Raw genomic sequence first — 24511 nt, 5'->3', positions numbered from 1 at the left:
AGACAGAATTGAAGAAATTAATGGGATTGAAGGTTGAGAAGACTGCTGGACCTGATGGGCTACATCGCAGAGTGTTAAAACAGATAGGCATGGAGAGGGTGTATCACAGAATCCCTAGTGCAGAAGGAGGACAATTGGCCCATCGAGCCTGCACTAACAACCACCCCTCCCATGCCCCATTCTCACAACCCTGCATACTTACCCTTCTAATCCCCCTGATACTAAGGGGCAATTTAGCATGGCTAATCCACCTCACTGTGCATCTTTGGAGTGGGAGGAAACCCACACAGACACAGGGAGAATGTCCACATCCTGCATACTCTGACAGTGACCTGAGGCTCAAATTGAACCCAGGTCCTTGGCGCTGTGAGGCAGCAGTGCTAACCACTGTGTTGTGCCACGGTGGATGCATTGGTGATCATCCTCCAAAATGCTATAGATTCTGGTACGATTCCTGCAGAGTGGAAAGTAGCAAATGTAACCCCACTTTTTAACAAGGGAGCGAGAGAGAAAGTGGAATGGCAGATTTGTTAGCCTTACATCAGTAGTTGAGAAAAATGCAAGAAACTATTCTAAAAGATGTGATAAATGGACACTTGGAATTGCTTTGAGGGTTGGGTGATGTAGTGAGGGGTGGAATTGAGGACTTGAGGTGCACAGTTAACCTCTCACTGGCCCACTGCCACAATGAGCTCATGACAACAGCAACTGCAGCTTAGCACAAACACTGGACATTCACTGAGTGGTCTCCTGGATCTGTCTCTCCACGATGGCTGCCAAGCTGTCTATGAACAAAACGATGTGTTCACGTACCTGAGATATAGCAGAGATCACGAACTGGATGGATTCCTCCATCGCGCACTCATGTATGTTCAAAGCCTCAGGCAGTCTGCCACATTCTCCCATGTTCTTCTTAACAGGTTGAGTGTGGCTGACATCAGAGACCCATCTTCATTGGATGTGCAGCATGAGTCTGACCTCCAACAACCCTCTGACCAGAGGGTATGGAGGGTCAGAGGCCTTGGCTATCACACCTCTGCCTTCTGCATCTGTGTTGCCTTGAGGTGCTGAGGAGGAGAAACCCCACTGCACTGAACTTCTCCTGGTCCCGTGGTGGGTTAATGGGTCTAGATGACCTTATGGGAGTTGAATGACAAAGAGGCTGTGACCCACTTGGACCCAAATACTCCTACGTTAGCTACAATATAAATGCCACTACCTTGAAGTGTATTTATTAGTATCACAAGTAGGCTTAATTAACACTGCAATAAAGTTACTGTGAAAATCTCCAAGTGTCATTCTTTGGCACCTGTTTGGGTACACTGAGGGAGAATTTAGCAGAGCCAATGCACTTCACCAACACCTCTGATGATGTTATCAAATGGCAGCTTAAAGGTGAGGAAGATGAAAGGCAAAGTTTGCCCTGTGGGAATCCAGAAATAATGGTGCAGAGGTGCAAAAAGAAATGATTACTGGGGATAACCTGGTTATGGTAAACAGGGATGAGTAGTCCAAATAAACGCAGTCCCACTGAACTGAACAGCAGAGGAAAAACATTGGAGTAGAATGGTGGGCTACCATCTCAGTAGCTATAGAGAAGTTGTGAAGGCCAGTGCAGGGAAGACATAACATGGGCTCAATCCCAGTAGACCTTTGATTAAGGTCTTTGCTGTGTTGTGCTAGAAACAGAAACCCGATGTGAGAGAATCAAATGAGGAATTGCGGGAAAAATGGACAGAGATTTGAGAAGAAATGTCATCAAGGACAAGTGAAATGTGTGCACATTCTTGCTAAATCCTTCTCCTCAAATATTTTCAGTATAATAGACATATTTATACAGCTAGCTGCATTGGAAAATGAATAAAAAGCAATCTTTGTTCCGCAGTTTGTGCTTTCCTACACTTAAAATTGTCCCAAATGACCACTTTAATTAAGGAGTACAGCCATAATGATTTCATATACAGTTTTCCGCTCCAGAAAATACCACAAATCTCTGGAGCAATGAAACCAGATCGTACCTGTCAAAACACAAGGGAAATTGTACGAAAGATAGAACACTGCATGCTTGCACTGTGGTATAAACATAGAATACTGGAAAAACTCAACAATTCTGGCATTATCTGCAGAGGGGGAAACATGTTAATAATCCAGAATTTAGTTTGGAGGTAAGAAAGGAATTGCGTGTGTTGCTTTGTATCTGTGAAACCTGCAAGTTCAGATATTTCATTGCCAGATGTCTAACTATTTCTCTAGTAGTTTTCCACTGAGCCAGTCCGACAGATGGGAATTTGTAGAGCACATGATTACAGTAGAGCTGCTCTAAGAGCACTTATGTCTAGTGAGGGTGTAGGAAAGATGATGGGTGATGGGAAGGTTCCGGTCAGGCAAGAAGGAGACGCAAACATGGGGGAATCTGGTGGCCTGGATGAGGGCAGATTATAGTTGTGGAGACTTGATGATTGTTGGATGGGAACTCCGATGGTGTTTGGGGACAGATTGCAGGGACATTTTACAGCAGGGATGGATCTGGAGGAAATATATCTCTCTTCTTGGTCCTCAAGCAATGTGATCAAGGCATTTATCTCAGGGAGTCAGTCCCCAACACCTCCTTTCAATTGTTGTTTTCCTAAGACTTGGGAAATCCAGCTGGCATGAGTTAAGAATAGAACGACTGTTTAAATGATGGCACATAGCTTCATTATAATATTTAAAAGGTGACCCATCACTTGCTGGTTGATTGGTTGTCTATTACTCATTCCATCTTTGCTAAAGTGGAGATAAGCAGATTCAAGGCAGGTTACATTCCTGCTTCAGATTTTTAAAATCTTAACTTTTAACCAACACCAATCCACAGGTTGTGGTGATTAGGATTTAACACAACATTTCAGACTGATGATCTTACATCAGAAATGGAAAGTGTTGCCAGTGTAATAGATCTTAATCAAGAACAGAGGCTGGAAATGTGAGAAGGGGCGAAAGAACAACAGGGAAGGGTGGAAGGAATGCTTACATGAATAACAGATAATGTGCAAGATAAAAGTCAGATGGCGATGGGACAAGATGATAAAGCAAAGCTATAAAGATTGGTCTAGAGTAGGTGTAAATGAGAAAAGCAGAATCCTTACCAATGGTTGTTGCCTGAAATATTGGGACCAGTGGTTCTGACCTGAAATTGTTGAACTCAATTGTTGAGTTGATTTGATTTGATTTATTATTGTCACGTCTATTGGAATGCAGTGAGGGGTGTTGTTCCTTGCACGCTGTGCGGGGAGGGCATATCGTGTACGGAGAGGGATGGGAGCGGGTGCAGAATGCAGTGTTACAGTCATAGCTAGGGTGTACAGAAAGATCAACTTAATACAAGGTAGGTCCACTCAAAAGTGTGATGGCGGCAGGGAAGAAGCTGTTCTTGAGTCAGTTAGTATGTGTCCTCAGACGTTTCTTTCTTTTTCCCAATGGAAAAAGATGGAAGAGAGTACGTCTGAAGTGCATGGGGTCCTTAAATATGCTGGCTGCTTTTCCGAGGCAGCGGGAAGTATAGACAGAGTCAATGGATGGGAGGCTGGTTTGTGTGATGGACTGGGTTCGTTCAGGACCCTTTGGAGTTTCTTGCAGTCTTCAACAGAGCAGGAGCCATATCAAACTGTGATACCATAAGAAAGAATGCTTTCTATGGTGCATTTGTCAAAGTTGGTCAGAGTTGTAGCAGTGATGAAGGTGGCATTGGCATGCTTGGTTTAATTGGTTAGAACATTGAATACAGGAGTTGGGACGTTTTATTGAAGTTGTACAAGACATTAGCAAGGCCACACTTGGAAAACTGTGTGCAATTCTGGTCACCCTTTCATAGAAAGGATATTATTAAACTGGAAAGAGTGCAGAAAAGATTTACTAGGATGCCACTGGGACTTGTTGGATTGAGTTATAAGGAAAGGCTGAATAGACTAGGACTTTTTTTTGTGGAGCATAGGAGGCTGAGGGGTGACCTTATAGAGGTCTATAAAATAATGACGGGGAATGAACAAGGTTGATAGTCAATATCTTTTCCCAAAGGTAGGGGAGTCTAAAAACTAGAGGGCATAGGTTTAAGATGAGAGGAGAGAGATACAAAAGGGTCCAGAGGGGCAATTTTTTCACACAGACGGTGCTGAGTGTCTGGAACAAGCTGCCAGAGGTAGTAGTAGTGGTGGGTACAATTTTGTCTTTTAAAAAGCATTTAGGTAGTTACATGGGTACGATGGGTATAGAGGGATATGGGCCAAATGTGGGCAATTGGGATTAGCTTAGAGGTTTAAAAAAAGTAAGGGCAGCTTGGACAAGTTGGGCCAAAGGGCCTGTTGCCATGCTGTAAACCTCTATAACTTGGGGATAGGGAATTCCTCTGGGAGGAGAAGTGGAATTGGGTCAGTGTGAGGTGGTTGTTGGGTTGGGGCGGGGGGCGGTGGGAATGTGGAGAAAGGCTTTTTACATTTTTCAGAAATTCTGAAAACATGGAGTCAGCTGTCTGATTAAATTCAGACTTGTTCCTGTGTGAAAAATATGTGTAAAGTTTAGTCCTATGAATAAATTGTAATTTATTTATTCAAATTTAAAATATAAGGCTGTAATTATGCATGAATTGTACCTAATATTTATATCTCTATGAAAATTTAAATTTCCAAGTGCAGCAGCTCTAGCTGGGACTTGGAGTTTTTCAACAAATGAGCTCTCAAATGCAGCTACTGCTGTGAACATACTTTAAATGCTGCTGTCCACAAGGATTTTACCACCAATGATGTCAGATGAATGGTTGCTGTTCACAACTGAGGTGGTTTCTCTAGTTCCAAGCAGTTAAATGTTTGCAATTTTTATGGTTTTCAACTTATTGATTACTTCATATGATTTAAGAATGCTTTTGAACTCAGTTTTCGCGTAGAACAGTAGACCATTTAGCCGAAGCCAGTTCTGTGGTTCAATGAGATTATGGCTAATTTACAACCAAACTCTAAATAAATCCATTTTGCTGCACCTTGGGGCCATGTTAAATAATTATAATTTCAAAACATTTCTTCTTCCACAGCTATGATCACAACTTCACCACACTTGGAGCTAATGAGTGAACATGTACCTGACCAATTCATTATGTAATGAGGTTATATAGTAACATGCTGCAACCCGAGATTTACCTTGCTCTTAATTATTTGACAGAAAGTGAAAACAATTGTCCTGCATGACATTAGTAACAAATGCATTAATGCAGTTGCTTGAAAATATTTTATCCAGCATTTTAACAAGGGCATTTAAGTAAATCTGTCTGATTGTATCCAAAAACATTCGACAACAAAATATCTTGTGATCATGTTAGTATGTTCAAGATTAATACAGTAAAAAGTCTGACAACACCAGGTCTAAGTCCAACCGATTTATTTGTTAGTAAACTCACTAGCTTTCGCATTTACTATCAAATAAATCAGTTGGACTTAAACCTGGTGTTGTCAGACTTTTTACTGTGTTTACCCCATCCAATGCCGGCATATCCACATCAAGATTAATATGACAGAGCATAATTTCAATTAATAAGCATCAAATGAATAAATTTTTATGTAATTGTTGAGAATACCAAATAAATATAAAAGTATTAATGATTATTCTGAAATATCTTGGATCCCAAATGACCAGATATTAATTCAACAGAGGTGCATGGATAAGGAAAAACAATGATTAAAATCATTTGATAATCAATTCTAATAACTGTATTGCCCTCAATTACTGTATAAATATGAGGGATATCATGCAATAATGCATTCTAATATCTTAAAAATAACTTTGCTGACAAACCAATTACTTGGTCTGTACATTGTGATGCAGAGACATAGAGAACCCAGGGAATAATTCCAGATACATAATGGATAGCATTTCATGCCAACCCTCCCCCCCATTAGCATTTTTGCAGGCGTGTAACATAGGACAGGTGGCTAGTCCCCCAGCTACCTAACTATCACAGGGATGTCCCCTACAACATGGTGGGTGAATAAGGCATCAGCCACCTCAAATTGTTACTCTTCCTTGGTGGCCACCCCTCTGCCTCCAAAACTTCCCCTCTTCCCTTTCCCCTTTTGCCACAGATCTCTCTCCCCCCCTCTACCCCTGGCTCTCATATACACATAAAAAACCCCTGGGCTTGCCACAGATCATTTCCTTGGGATGGATTATAGTCCCAGCAATGGCCACTGGAAAGTTCTGGGCCTGCTGAGACTACTCCGGTGTCAGCCAATCAGATTGGCTGGCATCTCTTGGGATAGGATTTCCTTTCCCTGAGGGTCAGAAGTCCCACAATTACCTTGTTAATGTCCTCCCTGCAGCCCTGCCCCCCACTGTACCCACCATTGTGTTTTACCCCTTTTGGGCAGGCTTTTTAATGAGATTGGTTAGTTTGTGATTGACTTTTTTACTGGGAGGAGTGGGTAATTCAGCCCAATGAAAGGTGCGGGGGGGGGGGGGCGGTGGCGGCAGCGCTCGGGGGGTCGGGAGGACATTAAGAAGGTAATTGTGGGACTTCTGATTTCAAAATACTATTTTTTAAAAAGGTGTTGTCAGCATTATTACAAACATAGCATGTACGAAGAAATTCAGAAAACAAACCTTCAAACGCTAGAAATCTGAAACAGCCATGTCACCAACGTACAGTAGGCTGGACAACTGATAGAATTTGATGAATACTTCAACTGAGACTCTTTAATAGTCTGTTCTCATCAAGCTGAACTATTTGTGTATCAGGCTTTTCTCTAAAGTGAATTGTCTGACCTGACATGTGGTGCCAAAATGTTCTCTGCTGATTAATTACTAAAAGAGTTGTATTTTCCTTTAACACTCTAGGATATTGCTACTTAGAATTACAAGCTGGCACTAATCCTGCCCCTCCCCCCACCCACAATGCCTCAGGATCCCCGAATCCCCGACTCTGCTTTCTCCTCACTTACTAAGCAATGAGATGTATCAATGATGAGAGCACATATTACTTTCTTGTTCAGATGACTCCATTTAGATTCCTCCATTAAGTACCTTCCATTCTGGTAGAATTCCTTGCTGTTCTCTTTATGTACAATGCATTTAAGCTTCTTGTATTTCTATTGTTCTTGACCAATCGTTCAATAATTGCTTTTGGGAAACCTTATTGTTTTCCCTCTTTGTCACATTAGAACCTGTAATGTAATATATTTTCATCTGACTTCAGGGTCCCATTGTGTGCTCAAAGACAGCCTGAGGTGAAGGCAGTATTCTTGCAATAAAAGACAATCTTGGCAATCAGAACTAAAACTATCAATTTAATTTGTTTGGGGTTTTTTTATCCTTTGTGAGTCACTTACAATCACCTAGCCTCTGACAGCGTTGCACATACTCAGATGCCTTCTTTCCCACCCGCACTATGATCAGCCACTAGAAGGCAGACTGAGCCAGAGAAATATGCTCTTTTTTGTGATACAGACAACACGTAGCACAGAACCAGACCTATAACCTAACTATGCTGATGTTTATGCACCACTTCAGCCTCCTTCCATCCTTCCTTGTATGACTCTATCTCTATCCTCATAATGCTTACCTCACTTCCCCATTGATGCATCCATACTATTCCATGTGGTAGCAAGTTCCAGATTCTCACCACTTTCTGGACCAAACAGTTACCCCTGATTTCCCTACTTGATTATCTTACATGGGTGACGTCTAGTTTCACTCTTTCTGGCAAGTGGAAACAACCTGTGCCTTCTCTCCGAGACCATTCAGAATTTTAAAGACCTCAATTACATGCTCTCTCAGCCTTTTATTTCCAATATCTAACCTGTTTATTGGTGGCACAATGGTTAGCACTGCTGCCTCACAGCACCAAGGACCCAGGTTTGATTCCCAACTGTGGGGAGTCTGCATGTTCTCCCCGTGCCTGCGTGGGTTTTCTTCGGGTGCTCCGATTTCCTCCCAGTCTGAAGGACGTGCTGATTAAGTGCATTGGCCATGCTAAGTTCTCCTTCAGTGTACCTGAACAGGTGCTGATGCGTGGCGACTAGGAGATTTTCACAGTAACTTCATTGCAGTTCCAATCTAAGCCCACTTCTGACATTAATGAATAAACTTTAAACTATTCCTTTCTCTTGGTATAACTTTGCAATTCTATTTTAATCCTTGTTCGTTTTTTTATATCATTTCTGATGTCTCTATACTCTATTTATGCTCTAACTAACATGTAAGATAAGTTTAGTCTAATTTTACTTTTCAATTCTATTCATCTAGAAAGGAATCCTGCTAATTGGTTTGCTGTTATTAGGGCCTTTTTAATCAATCATTAATTTTAGTTTTTCATATTACTTCCAGACCTCTTTGCTCCTTCACCTTAATCAATGTGAAAATGCACTAATTTCTTGAACCCGCAGAGAGGTTGAGAGCTGGATGCCATTTTCACAAGGCTAGGAGTGACACAGAATGAATCATTCAGCAGTCTGTGCTGATTTGCAAATCAGGGAATACCTTTTCCTTACCAATTTTTGAATGGACCTACTTTGCATTAAGTTGATCTTTCTCTACACCCTGGCTATGACTGTAACACTACATTCTGCACTCTCTCATTTCCTTCTCTATGTACGGTATGCATTGTCTGTGTAGCATGCAAGAAACAATACTGTTCTGTACAGCGATACATGTGACAATAATAAATCAAGTCAAATGAAAACAAGCTGTTGGATAAATTATACACTAAATAATTGCATGCACGTTAAACATCCCATGATTTTGGCATTTAAGTCTGCACCAACCTGTAGTTTGCTCATGTTCTTAAGATTTCCCCATGATGATAACTATTCAACTCATCAGAAACCCTCTTGCCAAGCCAGAGCATCAATGACTGCTGGACTACGGGCCATCAGACACGCTCCCACTGAAACGTTTGTTTTGCATTGTTCTTCTCTCCCTTTATTAATAGTTTAAAGTTTATTTATTTGTGTTACAAGTAAGCTTACATAAACACCGCAATGAAGTTACTGTGAAAATCTCCTAGTTGCCACATTCCAGCGTCTGTTCCAGTAGACTGAGGGGGAGTGTTGCATGGCCAATGCACCTAACCAGCACATCTTTCGGACTACGGAGGGAAATCCATGCAGACACAAGGAAAATGTGAAGACTCCGCACAGGCGGTGACCCAATCTGGGAACTGAACCTGAGCCCTTAGTGCTGTGACGCAGCAGTGCTAACCATTGTACCACCAATAAGATGATTAACCATAGTACAATGCCCTTTTGGTTCTTGAATTGACTGTTAATGTAATCAAATTCCATGCACCCTAATTATAAAACTTTATTTGCAAAACATCCGCAATGAACTGAAATATTCAATAACAATTGTTCAATTTCAATTCCCAAATTTGACAAATTAATTTGTGCCAAATTTGTCATTGTCTCTCAGTGTGAGTGTTACAGACATGGGATTGACTCCTAATTGTGATTATGGGAGCAAAAGCAATAAGGTTCCATGTTGACATCAATAACCCATCAATATTCCTAGAGGATACAGTGCTTGAACAAACACAACACTTGCTCCAGGCACTCCATTGCTGCCACAGATAAATTTTGCCTGGAAGGTATTTCCAGCAAAAACAAAATTAGCACAATCACAATTTTAAAAAATCTTGACAATGTCACTATACACAAGGAGGAATCTGAACTCCCTTTGCTTGCTGGAGTCTGAGTGCTGTCAGAGTTAAAATAAAGCTCACCAATCTGCTGTTCCATTCACACCCCATGCTGAATTCAAACAGATGAGGAACATGCCTGAATCAGATGGAAGCCCCATACAAATTAGGGCCTATGTGGCAATAACTACACTGAAACTGAAATTAAAGTCACAGTTAATATGTATGTACCCTTAGTTCAAAGGGACGTAAAGAGTCACAAGGTAGACTTGATAAATAAAAAGCTCCCAGTGTTCAAGTTAAGGTGTGGGCTCATTCACAGTCAGGTCTAAGACTGCACCACAGGGCCTCACATTGGGAGGAGCTAATTGTGATGTGGAGATGCTGGTGTTGGACTGGGGTAAACACAGTAAGAAGTCTCACAACGCCAGGTTAAAGTCCAACACGTTTATTTGGTAGTAAACGCCACTAGCTTCTCCACTCACCTGATGAAGGAGCAGCGTTCCGAAAGCTAGTGGCGTTTACTACCAAATAAACCTGTTGGACTTTAACCAGGAGCTAATTGCTCAGGGATAATTTGATCCCCACACTCTTAAGGTCTGAACAAATCGTTCCACCAGACCATTTGTCACCGGGTGTTACGGTGCTGACCTCACATATCTGATTCCCTAATGCTCCATGTACTCAGCGGAATCTTGTGCCACAAACTGGGGTCCATTGTCACTGACCACATGTTTCAAATTGCCAAACCAGACAAATATGTCATTGAGTTTGTCTTGCCTTGACTTCACTAATGTGGATTGCATAGCACGACACCTGGTCAGTTGGAGTGGGTATCTGCGATGACTTCAGCCACGCTAATGGGGTTGGCTTGCTAGAGTATGAACTACCTGATGAGTCTTTGTCAAAAGAGATACCTGATGAATCCTAATCAGGTTAAATCAGGGAGCCTCATGCTCCCTATTTAAAGCAGGTACAGCAGTCTCCCAGCCTGCATTCAGCAGAAACAAACTGAAGAGCTGGCTGTGTACAGGTGTATGATGTAAATAAAGTAACTTGGTGATGGGACTTTTTGCCTCCATGGAGTTATTACAGCATCTACTACCACTAAGAGCATCTGCCCTTCTCCTGGCCCAGCAAAGTCAATGTGGATTCACTGCCAGGGCAATTAGGGCCATTCCCACGGATGAAGAGGCAACAAGGGCAGTGCCTTCCATACCAAAGCACAGGATTCACACGATCCCACTTTTTCTTTGACTTGTGCACCAACATTCAGCCACCAAAAATAGCTTCTTGCTACTTTTCATTCAAAAAAATCCCCGGGTGCCCTTGATGCGCCTGTTCCAGCACCTTTCCTCTCATATCCCATATTAAACATCCATCCAATACAGACAACTCCAATCCTCGGGAAATATATGGCCCAAACTCTGTGTGTGTTTTCTATTACTTGACTTTTCTCTCAGGACAAGGTCCATTACCTGGCTCACAATCGGATCACTCCGAGTGGCATTCAGCATCTGGTTAGCTGTTACCGGAACTTTATCTTCCTGTGTGAAGTACATTATCTTCAGATTCCAGTCAGGAGCAACTTTATCCGCTGGCAAAGGCAGCCTTGACAGAGCATTAGCATTGTCATGTTTCTTGGACTGACAGTATCAGATCTTGTACAAATAGGCTGACAACACCAACACCCAATATCTACCACCACAGATAGTATTCCATTGTACAGTCCTAAGATGGAGGTCAATGGCCTATGGTCTATCTAAATACGAAATACCTTTTATACAGGAAATGATAAAACTTCTTGACACCAAAGAAGATGGCCAAGTATCTTTTTTCCATTTCCTCAGCCTTTGTCAATCATCTTGAAGTGAATGCAATGGGTCTTCGCTCCACATTTGGCAAAATATGGGGCAGGACAGCCCCAATCCCATAGGGCAAGGTTTTGCATGCAAGCTGCAGCAGTAACTTTGGGTTGAAATGAGTTGGCACTTCCAATCTCTTCAAAGCTGATTTTACCACCAGGTAGGCCTCCTCACATTCTTTTGTCCACTTCCATGGCTGTGCTTTTCCAAGCAACTGGTGTATCGGTTTCAACACCACTGCCAGATCCAGAACAAACTTGTCGCAATAATTAATAAATCCCAAAAACAACTTCAACTGGGACACATTTTCTGGTCTTGGGGCCTTTATGATGGCCTCCATCTTCTTAGGCACCTTGTGTAATCTATCACCATCAATTATATGACCCAGGAATTCAACTGAGTCCTTAAAACGTCTCACAATGCCAGGTTAAAGTCCAACAGGTTTATTTGGAATCACAAGCTTTCGGAGCGCTGCTCTTGCATCAGGTGAGTGCCACTCTTCAAAGTCTGGCGGCGATGCACGATCTCCTCCCCCTTTAGCAGAATGGATCACCAGCAGGATGCTTAGGCCATGAAGCAACCTCACCACCAGTAATTATGTACACCCCTTTGGACTAAGGGTACATAAAAAATCACGAGGTAGGCTTGATAACTTGAAGACTGGTAGCTCTTTATTTAAGAGGTGTGCTCATTCACAATCAGGTTTAAGACTATCCAACAGGGTCCCACACTGGGCTGAGCTAATTGCCCAGGAGTCATCTGATCTCCACTTTCTTAAAGGGCAGACTGCACCCCAAACCCCAACATGCAATATATATATCACAGCCATGGTCCCAGATGATCATAGGCTACTCTTCCCTCTGAGGGGGAGAGTTGACTGGTGGTTGTTTTAACCTGAGGATCACCACAATTCAGGCAAGGAACAAGGTTGAGAAGGCAGGGCCTTCATGAATAACCTCAGCCAGCCCAGGGATAGAACCCGCACTGTTGCCATCTCACTGCATGACGAACCAGACATAAATCGCTAAGGGCTTCAAAAGGGGTAGAGGAAATACAGAATGTTTCAGAAATAGTGCATCAGAGGATAAGGAACAATCGGAGAACTATCAATGCTAACACGATGGATAGGAATTATGTGCAACTGTTATGCCAAATACTGTTGTTACTACATGCCATGAAATGCTCATCAGCACCCTGAGATAGAATATTCTGTGTATTATATAAATTATTATAGCTTTGAACTTCAAGTGATGAAAATTTAAATATGGAGAGGACAAATTAAATACATTTCAGTGCTTGGTAAGTGCAGGCAATGGAGCAGATGACTTTAAGGGGCTGGTATACTGCTAATCCAGAGAAAAACATAGCATTTAACTGATTAGGATTTCCACTGGATGCTTCATACTGTAATGTTGTACACACATCACAAAGATTTTCTTTGTTCAATACTACAGTGAAATCATAAATCTGTGGTTAAAAGCATTTGCATTTACAAACCAGGAAAACCTCCTCTAAATGTTGTTCTGATATCACAGTGTACCACAAACAGAGCGAATCTTTAGCTATAACGTACAACACTGATTTAAAAAAAATCATAATTTCAGTTCTCAGGAGTTCAGACATGCATTGTCCTGATCTACTCTGCTAAATTCCTTCCAGGTAGGTAAGGTATGGTGATTCTTGTTAAGGTCATTAATATGCAATTAGTCAGCTGGAAAACGGCATGGTAGTTCTCAGTCTTTCCAAAGCTCACAACCAACCAATGCTAATAATTCAAATAAATCAAAATACTACAGATGCTAGAGATCTGAAATTAAAAGAAAATAAATTGCCACAAAATTCAAATCAGTAGCGTGTGGCACAGTATTCAGCACTGTAGCCTCACAGTGCCAGGGACCCAGATTCAATTCCAGCCTTGGGTGGCTGTCTGTGTGAAGTTTGCACGTTCCTCTTGTGTCTGCATGGGTTTCCTCCCACAGTCCAAAGCTGTGTAGGTTAGGTGGATTGGCCATGCTGAATTGCCAAAGATCAGTGGAGAAATAAGTGGAGTTGGAGGGTTAGGACAGGGGTGGGTCTGGGTAAGATGCTCTGTCACTGCAGACTCAATGGGACAAATGGCCTCCTTCTGTATTGTAGGAATTCTATGGATTTTATGAAATACTCAGTGAGTCAGGCAGCGTCTATGAACAGAAACAGGAGTTAACCCTTCAAGTTTGTGACCTTTCCTCAGAGTTTTTGATAAAAATGTCAGAAACCTGCAAGACTAACTGTTTCTCTCTCCACATACATTGGCAAAACTGCTCATTTTCAGCATTAGCTGCTTTTATTTTTGAAACAAAATTCAACTGGAATTTCGTCTGCATTGTGCTCTCTGCCGAGGTTTCTCGTCAGTTTCCATTCAGCTGCATATAAATCCCCAGCCTTAATAAAACAATTTGAAATTGGAGCATTTGTCACAGTAATTTCACCTTAAAATATAATCAATTGAATGAAAATCCAAGCTTTATCATCTGCAGCGTCTCAGTAGTTATTACTACTGTATGTACTGCCTCATTACTAATGATTTCTTTTCTAAGGCATGAAATGGTTTCTGTTCCTGGGCTTTATCACATGATATTACCCTCAGCTGATCCACAATAATGAAATGTCACATTAAATTACTTTGGTTAGTAAATCGTTTATAAGCTTCCAATGTCAATCATTTGAACAAATAATAATAGTTGTGCCACCTGTTTCAGAATTGAATCTTAATACACATTTTTTTCCCTAATCCAAGATATCGATGTTACTTATGTTGTTTGGTTCTGCTTCTTGGTCACAAGATTGTCAATTCAAGCCCCAGGTTGGAATTTGAATAGTAATCTATGCTGGCAGTCGAGAGCAGTTTTAGGGGAGTTTTCAATGGTGTCATCCTCAGGTGAAACATTAAACTAATGATGTCTGTGCTGTGGAAGTGGTGTTTAACTGTACATTGCTCCATTTGAAGAGCAGAAGATCCTTTGAAGTGGCTCTGGCAAACTTTCCTCTCTCAAACAGGTTATCCCACAGGAAGTGCTTTGGGATGGTTATCAGGAATGTGATTATGTGCAAAGTCTTTTGAACATGATGGAAAAGTGATAAACACTTCTTTAAAAAACATCATAACCACTGTTGGGCAGGGAAATGGAGTGGTATAATGGTCACAGTCATTTCACCTGTAGAAGCTGGGTTTAAATTTAGCCTGGTCTGAGGGCTGGAGTTTCCTCCTCCTGTAACTACAAGCATCTCAAGTATAAAGTACTAAAGCAATTTAATGAACTTCTTAGTGAACGGAAGTCCATTGTGTAATCAAGATATCAAAAGGTGTGGTGCAGGATGCTACAATCAGAGGCTCTGATCAGATGTCCCAGATTCCATTCCTGATATTGTTCAGAATTATAGGAATAAACAGCATCATAAAAATAGACACAGCTATCAGCAATATTTATCTCCATGTGCATATCCAACATTTTACTGAACTTGTTGATATCTTCAACTCCCATTGCTAAATGTGTCAGACTATCATACCTCCTGTGTAAAGCAATCAAATCGAACTTAGCTTTCAGCCTTTATTTTTAAGTTTAAGGTTGTAACCTCCTGTAATATGTACTATATATATACTACATAATTGGAGATTATTTACAATGAAAGCCCAGAAATCGTAGTGGACAGTGAAGAAAGTTAGCTCGGATTGCAACGGGATCTAGGTAACTGGGCCAGTGGGCTGACGAATGGCAGATGCAATTTAATTTAGATAAATGTGAGGTGAGGCATTTTTGTACATTGAATCAGGGCGGGGCTTAATCAACGGTAGGGCATTGGAGAAAATTACAGAACAAAGAGATATAAGAATACGTGTTCATAGTTCTTTGAAAGTGGAGTCAGAGGTGGACAGAGTGGTGAAGAAGGCATTCAGCATGCTTTGTTTCATTAATGAGAACATTGAATACAGGAATTGGGACGTCTTGTTGAAGTTGTACAAGACATTGGTAAGGTCACACTTGGAATACCGGGCACAGTTCTGAGTCACCCTATTATAGAAAGGATACTGTTAAACGAGAAAGAGTGTAGAAAAGATTTACTAGGATGCTACTGGGACTTGATGGTTTGAGTTATAAGGAGAGGATGGATAGACTGGGACATTTTTCTCTGCAGCACAGAAGGCTGAGAGGTGATCTTATAGAGGTCTATAAAATAATGAGGGGCATAGATCAACTAGATAGTCAATATCTTTTCCCAAAGGTAGGTGAGTGTAAAGCCAGAGGGCGCAGGTTTAAGGTTAAAAGGGAGAGATACAAAAGGGGCCAAAGGGGCAACTGTTTCACACAGAGGGTGGTGAGTGTCTGGAACAAGTTGCCAGAGATAGTAATAGAGGCAGGCACAAGTTTGTCTTTTGAAAATCTTTTAGATGCTTACATGGGTAAAATGGGTACAGAGGGATATGGGCCAAATGCTGGCAATTGGGACTAGCTTTGGGGTTTAAAAAAAAGGGCAACATGGACAACTTGGGCCAATGGACCTGTTTTCATGCTGTAAAGCTCTATGACTCTATAACTATAAATTTTATCACTAACACCCTGAATAACATGGAATGAGACCATATATTTTTAAAAATTAATTCACAGGACATGGGCATCTTTGGCCAGGCCAACATTTATTGCCCATCATTAATTATCCTTGAAAAAGTGGTAGCAAACTGCCACTTGAACTGCTGCAGTTCATGTGGCGTAGTTACACCCACAGTGCTGTTAGGAAGGCATTCCAGAATATTGACCCAACGACAGTGAAGGAACAGTAATATATTTTCAAGTCAGGATGGTGAGTGGCTTGAAGAGGAACTACATTATATAAGAAGGAGATAGAAAGTGTGTTTAAGATTGTGGCCCAGCTGAAGAATAGAAATGGCATAAAAAGTCTTAGCTTCCACATACTCTCATTTTTAACACTACTACTTACAGGATAGGGATAGCAGTATCTCGCTCTCCTGGTAGTTAACAGAATCAGTGATACATTCAAACTGACAAGGACCCAGTTATAGGGTTTTAGGATATAGTCATAGGAAAACTGATTATGAGGCAGAGTCTTTTGTCCTTTCACCGGACCTTGGTCAGGTCTCACTTGGACTACTGGGCAGAATTTTAATGAAACTGATCGGTTAGCATCCCAGGGACTGACAGCAGAGCTGGAAACTGGTTACTGCTGGAGTGGGCCTTACTGTGACTATTCAACAAATTACCTGCAAGTTTTCTGTTCATGGCATTCAGAGTACAACTAAAATCACATCTAAAACAAAACCTTGCATTAATATATCATCTCATTACATTCTCAGTGTTTTATAAACAATGAATTACGTACAATTAAGTATGATCATCATACTGAAAAATGTGAGTGCCAAAACAAGGTCCCATGAACAATAAATGAATGATTGAATAGATGATTTGTTGTTGTTATCAGTAAGGGAGAAATTTTGGCCAGGACACCAAGAGAACTTTTGGTCTTTCTTTAAATGGTGCCACATATTTTATTTCTTACTTGCCTTGCCCCTAAACGACAGGCAAGAATTCAGCTTAACATTTCATCTATAAGACAGGACCTTCACTACTGAATTATCAGCCTGAATATGAGCACGAGTTCTCATGGTGTTCAAGCCTACCATGTTTTGGTTTCATGTGAGACTGTTTCCAGCTGAGCTAAGTTGATATATCAATTTGAATTTACATCTGTCTGCACTTCCTGCCTACAGGTCTTTGCTTCTTCCTGATATGATTCTATCACAACTTTGTGTTAACACGTTCCATTATAAATGCCTCTGTTCATTTTTATAATGAGACAATGCTAAATTAAACTTATGGCAGTACTGTCACATACTCCCAATGGCTCAGCCTTGAAGTGCCAAGCTCCACAATCTGTATTACAGAGAAATTCCAAAGCTCCAATCCTTCCACCAGACTGCTTCTAGAAAGGTATTCCAACAGTCCTATTGGCAATGGAGTTCCAGGATCTTGATCCAGCATCAGTAAAGGGACAACGATATATTTCCAAGTCAGGATGGTGAGTGGCCTGGAAAAGAATTTGCAAGTGGCGGTTTTCCCATGGATCTGCTCCCCTTGTCCTTCTGGGTGGTAGAGGTCGCAGGTTAGGAAAGAGCACTGGTGAATTGCTGCAGTGCATCTTGAATACAGTACACAGTCCCACCGCTTTGCATGGCTAGTGGAGGAAATTAATGCTTAAAGTGACAGATGGGGTGCCAATTAAGTGAACTTGGAAGATGTAAGCTTCTTGATTGTTGCTGTCCTCATCCAGACAAGAGTATTCCATCAAACTCCTGACTTGTGCTTTGGCAATGGTGGACAGGCTTTGGAGAATCGGGAGATGAATTACTCATCTCCAAATTCCCAGTCTGACCATCTGTTGTAGCCAGAGCATTTACATGGCTGGTCCAGTTCAGCTTCTGGGCAATTGTTTGATAGTCAGATATTCAGCGATTGTAATGGCAAACAGAGATGGTCATTGCCTGACACTCGTGTAGTGTGAATGTTACTTGGTCAAATGTTGCCACCTATCAGCCTAAGACTGAAGGTTGCCCAGGTCATTCTTCATATAGACAGGGAATGCTTAATACCTGAGGCATGGTGTTCAACGTTGTGTAATCATCAGTAAACACCCCTATTTCTGACCTTAGGATGGAGGGAAGGTTATTGCAACTGAAGATGGTTGGATACTACCCTGAGGAACACTTGCAGTGATATTCCAAGACCAAGATGACTGACCTGTTCCATCTGGCACAACCATCTTCCACTGTGCAAGGCAGGAAGGGTTTAAACTGATATGCTAGGGGATGGGAACCTATGTAAGGAGTCAGAGAAGGAGGGAACAAGGATAAAAACAAAAGGTAGAAAAGGGAATAAGAAAAGTGATAGGCAGAGAAATCAAGGACAAAGTTCAAACATGGCTATTGAGAAAAATTTTGGGAGCAAGGCAAACAATGTTAAAAAGACAAGCTTAAAGGTCCTGTGCCTTAATGCGCAGAGCATTTGCAATGAAGTGAATGAACTAATCATGCAGGTAGCTGTAAATTGGGACGATATGATTGGGATTATGGAGACACGACTGCAGGGTGATCAGGGGTGGGAAATGAATATCCCAGGGTATTCAATATTTAGGAAGCATTGGCATAAAGGAAAAGGTGGTTGAGTGGCACTACAGGTTAAAGAGGAAATTGACACAACAATAAGGAAGGATATTAGCTCTGACAACGTGAGTCTGTATGGGTAGAGTTGAGAAATACCAAAGGGCAAAAAAACATCAGTGGGTGTCATATATAGACCCCCAAACTGCAGTGATGATGTTGGGAACAGCAGTAAACATGAATTTAGAGAGACAAGTGATAAGGAAATATCATGGGCGATTTTAATCTGCACATAGATTGGACAAATCAAATTAGTCACAATGACATAGAGGAGAAATTCCTGGAGTGTATATGGGATGGTTTTCCTGACCAATGTGTGGAGGAACCAACTAGAGAGCAGGTCATCTTAGACTGGGTACTGTATAATGAGAAGGAAATCATTGGTACGAGACCCACTGGGGTTGAACAAACATAGCATGATAGAATTTTTCATCAAGATGGAGAGTGAAGTAGTTGATTCAGCAACTAGGGTACTGAATCTTAATAAATAAAACTACAAAGGTGTGTGTGCATGTACGTGTGTGCGTGTGTGTGCATGTGCGTGTACGTGTATGTACGGCATGCATGTACATGCGCATGTGCGCGCACATGCATGTGTGTATGTATATACGAGCATGTGTGTGTGTGCACATGCATGCATACACACTCCACTTGATGTCACTATTGATGACACCTTCCATCATTTTACTGACGATCAAGCATAATCTGCTGGGGGGTGGTATCCAACTGGATTGGATTTGTCCTGCTCTTTGTGGAAAGGATGTAATGAAAGGTATAATAGATAATAAATGCTGCTTGACAGCACATCATGGGCGGAGTTTTACAAACTTGTTCGTCACAAAACCTTAAAATTCTGTCCGACGTCAATGGACCTTTCTATGGTCAGCCCCTCACCCGCTCTGATTCGTGTGGCAAACAGCTGGTCAAATTCCAGCCCATGTCTGCTCACCAGTGCTCGGTGCCTAACCCACTCAGCTCCAGGCCTCATTATAGCCTTGATCCAAGAGTATAATTCCAGAGGTGAGGTGACGATAGATGTCCTTTATAAGCTATTTGTTCATGGAATATAGGCATCTGACAGAGCCAATGTTTATCATCTTCCCTTAATTGCTGCCTTTGACATCAAGACAACATTTGACAGAGTGTGACATCCCTAGTAAAATTGAAGTAAATGGGAATTAGGGGAAAATATTCCATGGGCTATAATCATAGCTGAACAATGAAAGATAATTTTTGAGAGTCAATGTTCTTAGCTTCAGGCCACCACTGTAGGATTTCCCCAGGGAAGTGTCTTAAGTCCAATCATCTTCAGTTGCTTCACCAATGGTCTTATATCCATCATAAGGTCAGAAGTGAGGAGGTTCCCTGATGATTACACAGTGTCCAATTCCATTTGCAACTCTTCACATAATCTGGGCCCATATGCAAAACGATCTGGATAACATTTAGGCTTAAGCTGATATTTATCACATGATACAAGTACCAAGAAATGATCATCTCTAACAAGTGAGAATCCAATCATCTCCCCGAAATACTCAACAGCATTAGCATGACTAAATCCCCACCGCCATCATCCTGGGGTGTATGGATGGGGTCATCATTGATTAGAAACTTAACTGCAAATATTGTGGTTACAAGAGCAGGTCAGAGACTGGGAATTCTGCTGTGAGTGACTCATGTGCTGATTCCCCATACCATCTACAAGGCATAATTCAGGAGAGTGATTGAATACTGGTCTCTTGCTTGCATGACTGCAGCTTCAACAACATTGATGGAGCTTAACACCATCTAAGACAAAGCAGCCCCCTTGACTGGTAGCCCATTCACCATTTTAAACATTCATTCCCTTTATCCACCTGTGCACCACTTTTGCAATGTGCACCATCTACAAGGTACACTATTTTCCAAGACATTTTCCACATGACATCCCAAACACATGTATCTTATCACCTAAAGGCAAAAGCAGCAAATGCATGGGACCTCCACCTCCTGCAAGTTCTCCTTTAAAGCAGACATCATCTGATTTGGAACTATATTACCATTCCTTCATTGTCACTGGGTCAAAATGCTGGGACTCTATCAGTAATTTGGAGTCCTATCAACACAGGCTCTTCAGCAGTTCAGGAAGTTGGCTCAACTCCACCTTTTTAAGGGCAATTAAGGGAAGATAATAAACATTGGCTCTGCCAGTGACACCCATATTCCATGAACAAATAACTATTAAGGACATCTACTATCCACCATCTCAGCAAATGAATTGTATGTTCCTGGCTGAGATAAACTGCCAAATCAGTGATGTAAGATTTGAGACAAATTATTGTGCTGCTACACAAAGAAGTTAAGTTCCCCATACATGTTTATGTGGAGAATCTCAGCTGCTTGTGAGGGAGTGCTGACCAGACAGTACAGACCACTTTGCAGTAAATCACATGGGAAATATCAACCATTCCTCACTCATAACCTACTGGAAACCAAAGGCACAGACTGAAAACAGCATGCCTTATAGCCATCTTCCAGGCTTGCTTTCAGGCATAAAATTACTTAGTGTGTCAGTGGCATTCCCAGTACAGAGCAAGAACTTAAAAAACAGAAACTGTACATATTGTTGATAGGTGTATACCTCCAAAAAATAAAACAAAATGGTAAAACAAAATCACAATGACCAAGTTGGATAGAGCACCAAGATTTCACAGATTACATCATCAAGCAAAACTCACAATTTTTACTAAGTGAATTAGCCAAAAAGTTTCATTTGCTTTTAGTTTTATCAATGCTATTAACTTCTATTCTTCGTAATATCATTCTTATAACACATAGAGCCTTGCCCTACATTCCCCTAAATATAGATTACATTTACATGAGTAAAGCTAAAGGTTGGATGCTTCAGTAAATAATCAATAAAGCTCCACTAACTAACGACTGATTGCTGACACTGCATCAATCAATTCATGACTGCACCTGACATGGGCAAAGCATCCATCTGTCATAATTTCCATTCAGGATATTTGAATCCACCTTCATCTCTCAAATAATGAGATAAAGCACTGTTGGAATGTTCATGTATCATCAGGAATGGCAAATGCATGACGTGTGCCAGAAGACCTCCAGCCCCAATGCTGCATTGAAGATCTGAAAAACACATTTACTTACCCTCTGAGATCTTGCTGCCTGTCCTCGAAGATCCACCAATCTGAAGACAAGCCAGGCGCAAGCCACCATTTTTCAAACATCCCTCCAAATTGGCACTCACTCAATCCACTCCAGTGCTGCCCTACACTAATGCCTATCTTAGGTGCAAACACTCAATGCTCCGTGCCAGGGATCCCAGGAAGTGTCAACAGTTTAAAAGGAGTGAGAACCATTAACACACACTGACATCCCCATTTCCTTTCCTTCATATCCAGGAACTGAACATTACGAAAAGAATCCAAAATAATTGTTTACGATAGATATGTCTGAATGACTGGAATTGGAATGGTTTAGTAAAACAATAAAACACGACAACTGAAAAATGTATTACCAAGCATGGTTTTCTCGCTTAAGGACTCAACAGATTACCTTAATGCTGAGCATTTGACAATTATTTCCTAACCTCTTGTGGTAAGTGTTTGCAGTCTAGGTAGGTTTAGGCAGATGACTAGTGGAGGTGTCTAACTATACAAATAAATGAGATTGAAAGTGTTTGTTTGTTGCATAATGATTAAAAACTTAAACCAGGACCTAGGTATAATAGCCTCTGCTCTTAAGTTAGAGCTTTATCATTGTCCTTCTATAACCAGAGTATTTGCCCAATTCTACAAGGTAATTGACAGAGGATGGGTGCTGCCTGAGATACACACTGTAGATAGGAAGCATTCTTGCCCTTTCAGGACCTAGTGCTAGTCTCACCTGGTCAAAACTAGCAGAAGTGGGGTCCACTTGGGGATCATGGCCATGATCAGGGCTTGCATTCTCAAAGATGAGGAGAGATTGAGCTAAGTTTAACCTTTTAAAAGCAGCGACTTTCCAAAGGGGTCACACAGGCAATCAAAATCAATTGCTGAATGGCTGGGCACTTTCCCAGACTGGCTCAATTCTCCCAGCACTGGACTTTCACAGAGGTTGGGAGTAGGTGCAATTGCTCACCTCTCCTCCTCCCACTGCCGCAATCCCCCACTCCCCAAATACTAAAAACTCACAGGAATCCTCATCCTGGATTAAACAACTTACTTTCACAGAAGCCACCATCCCAGTGTAACATACACTGCCCTCCACCTGATTCCCGCAGCAAAGACCTTTATGCTGCTCAGAGATTATAATTTATTCAGGTCCTATTCTTTTTGGATATACTGCACATTTATTCTGTTAATCAATGCATTGAAAATGCCTTGTGATGTTATAAATTGACTACAAGCGATTTGTAATGTCACAGTTTCAATGCTTTCACACATTGTGTGAGCCATCTGCCCACTTGTACTGCCTGCTCACAATATCATATTGCCACCATGCACCCAATCTACTCCTTGTCATGTTACTCACATCAATGGTACCCACAAATACACTGTTCCTTTGACCAGTCTGTAGATGAACGTTGACATTGTTACCAGGTCAATACAACAGGAAACAAACTTGAGCTGTGCAGAAAACTCCCATAGTAACAATAACTTGCATTTATATAGCATCCTTAACATTGGAAAACCCCTTCACAGGAGCATGAGCAGACACAATGTTGACACTGTACCACTTAACGAGATATCAGTGGGGGGATGGGGAGTGGGGAGGTGTGAGGACAGAAATTTGATTAAAGAGGTAGGTTTTAAGAAGTGTTGTGGGCAGAAAGGAAGGAGAGATTCTGGTGTGAAACTGAACCATGGAGAGCAGGAAGATGCTGCATTTTGTGCTCAATGATCTCTGCTGGAATGGGGTGGTATGGGCACTGCAATGTGCCTCAACACTCCTGGATTGTGGTGTGGCAGCCAGGGAGGAAGCAACATAAATAAATCAGCAGGAAAGAGGATTACTCCCAAAGGGAATCATACTGAAGGAATGGATTTCTGGGGGTCGGCTAGGAAAAAAGCTCAAGTTGAGTTGAGATGTTTTCTGCAGTTGATTAGCCTACTGGAAATTAGTGTGCACAGCAAGATTGAGTCACTGGCGAGAGTTGCTGATCATGATGTGGGGATGCCGGCATTGGACTGGGATTGCTGATGCCAGGGGAGTGGTACCAGCATCAGCTGGTGCTGTCAGGAGAGGAGGGGAGTAAATTGGAAGAGAAATTAAACAGTTTAAGGTCTTGTGAGGCAGCAGTTGAAAGGAACACCAGTGACCTGATTCTGCATTATTGTGGTGTGCCTCCATGTCGGGTATCATATATCTAGCCAGTGCAGGCATATTCTGAAGAGGGGTGAAGATATTTCCTGTCTCCACACAAAGGGTTTTGTTTAGATTGTGAGCATGAGCGAGCTGTTATGCAGAGGGGAGAGATAGCAGGAGGAGGGACGGCTGCTGGAGATTTGATTTCAAATCTACAAAGGAAGCGACAGAATGAATTTCCCGGCCCTGGATGCCTCTTTGTTGGGATTTTCGCTTCGAACGAACTCAATCTGCTCACCGCACATCCAACACTGCAGTCTATGTTCACCTGCTGTACACTGGCTGCGCTGAACCGAAATGGAATCAATTGTACACTGGCCCTTCCGACTGCAGTCACACAATCGCCCTGTCTGTGCAGCTCTGCAGTTCCTACACTTGTTCCAATCACTGGGCTAGCAATAGTGGGTGTATCTCTCTCTGGGGTGAGACACAAGA

The 24511-nt window shown here is 41.7% G+C and overlaps 1 protein-coding gene across 3 annotated transcripts in view; it reads right to left on the bottom strand.

The window, feature by feature from the left end:
- LOC145350903 (ribosomal protein S6 kinase alpha-2) overlaps window positions 1–24511 on the bottom strand; it is a 332432-nt gene that overhangs the window by 173315 nt on the left and 134606 nt on the right. The window lies entirely within an intron of this gene.

This window comes from Carcharhinus amblyrhynchos, chromosome 12 (genome assembly GCF_965287045.1).
Source record: "Carcharhinus amblyrhynchos chromosome 12, sCarAmb.v2.hapA, whole genome shotgun sequence".
NCBI classification, from domain to species: Eukaryota; Metazoa; Chordata; class Chondrichthyes; order Carcharhiniformes; family Carcharhinidae; genus Carcharhinus; species Carcharhinus amblyrhynchos.
This window is presented reverse-complemented; position numbering and strand designations above follow the sequence as displayed.